Below are 4,595 nucleotides of genomic sequence, written 5' to 3' on the forward strand. Positions count from 1 at the left end.
ATCTCCCATGAGCTCTTTGTTGCTGATCCAGAGAACACTTCACAGACTTAGCCTACGTCAGATTTCAGCAGGATTCGACTCTCTCGTCTTGAACTTTTTCTTGAACATTCTCTTGTCTTGGCCTCATTGACACTTCATTTTCCTGGCTTTCTTCTGGCCTCTCTGCTTCTTTGCAGTTGACTTTTCAGGATTTTTCCCCCTTGTTTTCCCTTCAGTGTCATATTCAGGGCTTTTCTACTTTTCCCACTCTTCCCACTCCCCCTGGATGTGTTTATCCATGCCAATACCAAGTCCTTCTTTCTCTCCAGCCCACATCTCTCTCCTGAGTATCAGACCAACAAATATAATTGTCTCCCAAAAATCTATTGGACGTCACAATCACACTTTCAATTTAGTACATCCAAAGCCAACTTCATCCCCTATGCTCTACTCCTTCTCCACCAACCCATACCATCACAAACCATTTTATTCTCCACTCCTCCCTACCACAGTGAATTGAACTATCAGCCATCTACTTTCTTAAATCAGATTTGACCAGGGCATCACCCTTGATTATCAAAAGATGAGTCAACTTGTATACCTTGGAGAGTAGTGGTGCCCTGAACAGTGACAGACACTTTCAGGAGAAGTTTTGTGTTGGTTTGTTTATTTCTTTGGAAAGGACAAAGGAGGACTGATTTATTTAGATTAGATAGGTTGAATTTGAGGTCACTGGGATACCTATGTAAAAAATGTTGATTGGGTATTTGGAAATGTAGGTACATACTGTAGTTATGAAGATATTTCAGAGCTAGAGTTACATATTTGGGAATTATCTACAATACATAGAGGGAATAATTGAAACCATGTGAGAAGTGAGATCATCATGGAAAAGTACATAGAAACAAGGATATGTGGAAACAAGTTGTGGGAGCAGTTCATAACTCTTTTAAAGCTGATGGGACTCTACAGATCATCTGGCACAACTTTTTTTTTCACCTGAAAATTATACTGAGACTAAGACAGGAAGAAAGAAATTAAATTCTAAAGAAAAATCTACTTATAAGGTCTTTGAGGCCAAGTTACTTTAAAGTTCTAAAGCTCAGACCAAGAAAAGATTCAGAATGAGTTGCCTTTATTCAAGTCAAGAGCAGTGCCTCAGAATCAAGCTAACATTGCTGTTGGCAGCACAGAGAGCCAGAAAGAACTTGGGTCTTTTATGAGTTCCACGAACCAATAGATAAGCAAGCCCTAACTCTCACCCTGCCTCCAGATTTCCTGTCATGTAAATCAGTATATTCCCTTATAGTGTAAGCCAGTTTGATTTGTAAGTGCCGGAGTCAGCTCATATGTGCTCACTAGAGCTGTTGTGCACATCTCTTTCTAACTCTACATTCAGTGACTTCATGTCATTACCTTGAAATTGGCCATAACAGGACTATTTACAACTCGGAAATTGGCAAATACTGTGAGTTAGGGGTTTTATCCCCCCTGGAAACCTGGTTGTTAAACGTTTTCTAGTACATCACTGGTTACAGCCAAAAGCATCCTTAGCTGATGCACATGTTGAATCAAAAACTACTGGTCAGTGTTTGTCACTTAATAATTCATTTGAAAAAGTATCAATCAATGTCGCAAAGCTATAACCCCATTACCACAAGATATCTATGTAGGCTTTATAATAGAATGCTAAGAATGCATCGGGAGGTTGGGAAACTGGGAGTTTGAATTTCCTTGGAGGGACTGTTGATGTAGGGATACCCTTCTCCGTGGGAACGTGGCTGGGGGTGTTACCCTCTTACCTCAAGTCAAATGAGAGATTTCAAGAGAACCACTTGGAGAACCTGATGTGAGTCCCATAGAGTTTGAAGGACATAGGGACTCACACTTGAAAGTTTAGAGGGAAGAGGCTGTGGCTGAAATTGCCCTGGACTTGTTGAAAGCAGAGAGATAGTCATTTTGGAAGGGTTCAAGTTCAGAAGTATATCCCATGGGCCAGCAGAAGGGAGCTGATTGGATCGTCTTGAGAAGGATTCTGGCTAAGAGGATGGTCTGGAGGGCCAAGGTGTCCAACGTAAGTGCAAACTGCTTGGGAGCCAGGAGGCTGAGTGGGGAATGGGCAGTGGCCAGTCAAGAAGGCATCTTCATCCAAGTCAAAGAACTATGAGTGTGAAACCCTCTGGGATGATGTTGGGGATATTGGGTAGAGAAGATCTCATGATAAGAGGTCACACATTAGTGCCACAGCCAGAGGACACTAATACCAGATTAGGAATCTGGTATTACAGTTGGAATAGACTCCCACTATTATTTCTCTTTTCCCATATGCTCCAACCCTGGAGGGGCCCAAAATGCACTAGGGAGTAGATGAGGAGTAGGGGGCTAGAAGGAGCAAGGAAGAAGAATCTCACCTGGCTCTCTTAACCCTGCAGATTTCCCAGCCAAAGATAGGCTTTGATGGGAGACACAGAGGTTTTAAACTGGGTAAAAGATGGACATTTCAAGGTTAGATAGGAAGGTACTTTTCAAAACTACCGAATGAAACTACTCTTGTGACCGCGGGGAACTCTAACAGCTGTGGAATCTGCTGGGTATCCCGCCCCCCACAACCCAAGCAGGAAAGAATTGGCGAGAGAGTGGATCTGTAGGGTCCTAGGGGAAAAGGAATAAAGAGAATCTCTGATTGTGCCCCACTGGCTCATTCAACAGGCATATTCGATTTGCATTGATGATTGCAGGACTTAACTCTATTCACTGTAGGGATGCCCAGTAAATGTCAGAATTGACGTCTGCTGAATGAACGAGGAAAACTCCAACTTGGTGTAAGGGAAAGGGATTTAGGAGGAAATTCCCCGATCTGAGCAAAATGAGAAATTGTTTGAGTCTATAAGATGTCAGAAAGAAAGGTACTTTTTAAAAAATTCTCTCTGTATTAAACAGAGTATAAATCAGGATTCATGGGAAGGTGATGGTTTATGGGTATTTACAACATTTTTTCCCTTTAGCCCCATAAAGCTAAATACAAACACAGAGTTTCCATCTCTCTTCCCAACCTCTGCCCTGTGCAGAGGCGAAGAGGAAGATTCTTCTTCATGTCTTTCGATGGTTCTGCTCTTCTTCAAAGGTAAAAAGTGCTGTGGTAGCAATTTAGACTCTTACTCGACTTCTAACTAGGGAGAATTAGAAGGCACAGCTCTCAGGGTCTAGCAGCCCTGGATCTGCAGTGTCCATAATAGTAGCGGCTACCCATAGGTGGCTATTTAATGATAAATTTCAATTAACTAAAATTAAATAGAATTTAGAAATTCAGTTTTTGCATCATACTAGACACATTTCAAGTGTTCATTAGCGACGTGTGGCTAGCGGCACTGATACAGAAAACTACCATCCCAGAAAATTCTATTGGACAGTGCTACCCAAGATCTTAATTTATTGGAGATAGACATAAAATATTTCTTGCAATGAATTTCTAGGTGGTGTGATTCAGGTCCATTCAAAAAAAGAAAAAGAGATAAACTTTCATATTTTAACAGGTCAAGAAAGTAACTAAAAGAAAATGCCTTTAAATTAAGAATTTAGAGTACATCTAAAGGCCGACTTTGACAGAAGGGGTCTTCTGTGCGTAAATTTTTATTAAAATACTTTCAATGTGGCTCTTCAGATAACTTCCTATTTTGCATTGTAATCTTAGAATATGTCTTTTGGGATCCTTCCCAGGGAGTCCATCTCAGTTTTTATAAAGCCTTACCCAGCTATTTGATATTGTCAAGGAGAAATTGAAATTGTCTGCACTTAGGAAGGAATTTTTACATTCACCATGACTAAAATCCTTGGACAAAATAGATTGATCCTTACCAGGGATAAGAAGCCTGCCTAGTTCCCCTCTCTGAATGTCAACAATAATTTATAGCAGTTTCACTTCTAGCTCAGGGCCAGTGACTGGGGGAAAACTATCGTGTCAGAGAAGGGCCCATCGGATTTAGCATATAGTAACTTCAATCGAAGATCATTACAATGAAGTATAATTATAGTAATGCCTCGCCTAACAATGGGGAAACAGTCTGAGGAAAGCTTCACTAGGAGAATTCGTTGTTGTGTGAACATCACAGAGTGCACTTACACAAACCTAGATGGTAAAGCCTACTACACACTTACGTACTAATCTTATGGGACCGCCATCATATGTGCAGTCTGTTATTGACTGACACATCGTTATGCAGCGCGTGACTGGATAACAATTTTCCATAGCATAGAAATTGTCACTGGAGGGGGACAGGGATAGATGAGAGAAAGGATGGTAAGACTGACATTTTCTTAAGAAACGGGAGCAGGCATCTTTTTTTGTTCTACGTGTGCCTCAGAAACTAGAATACTGCCTGGCACATGGTCCATGCTCAATATTTGTTATTTTATATGAAACTGTTATTTTACTATGTTTCAACTTAATGTTTACAGAATACTGTCATCTGCATTATCTCATTCTCTCTGAGGTAGGAAGGGAAGATTTTCTTAACCTAATTTGTAGACGTGAAAGTGAAGTTATGTGGCTTTCCCAGGGTGACGGAGCAAGTGATGGATCCAGGACCTTCTCGGCTCTGCTTTGCCCAGGGAAAGGA

The sequence above is a fragment of the Equus przewalskii genome, chromosome 5 (assembly GCF_037783145.1).
Source record: "Equus przewalskii isolate Varuska chromosome 5, EquPr2, whole genome shotgun sequence".
In the NCBI taxonomy this organism is placed as follows: Eukaryota; Metazoa; Chordata; class Mammalia; order Perissodactyla; family Equidae; genus Equus; species Equus przewalskii.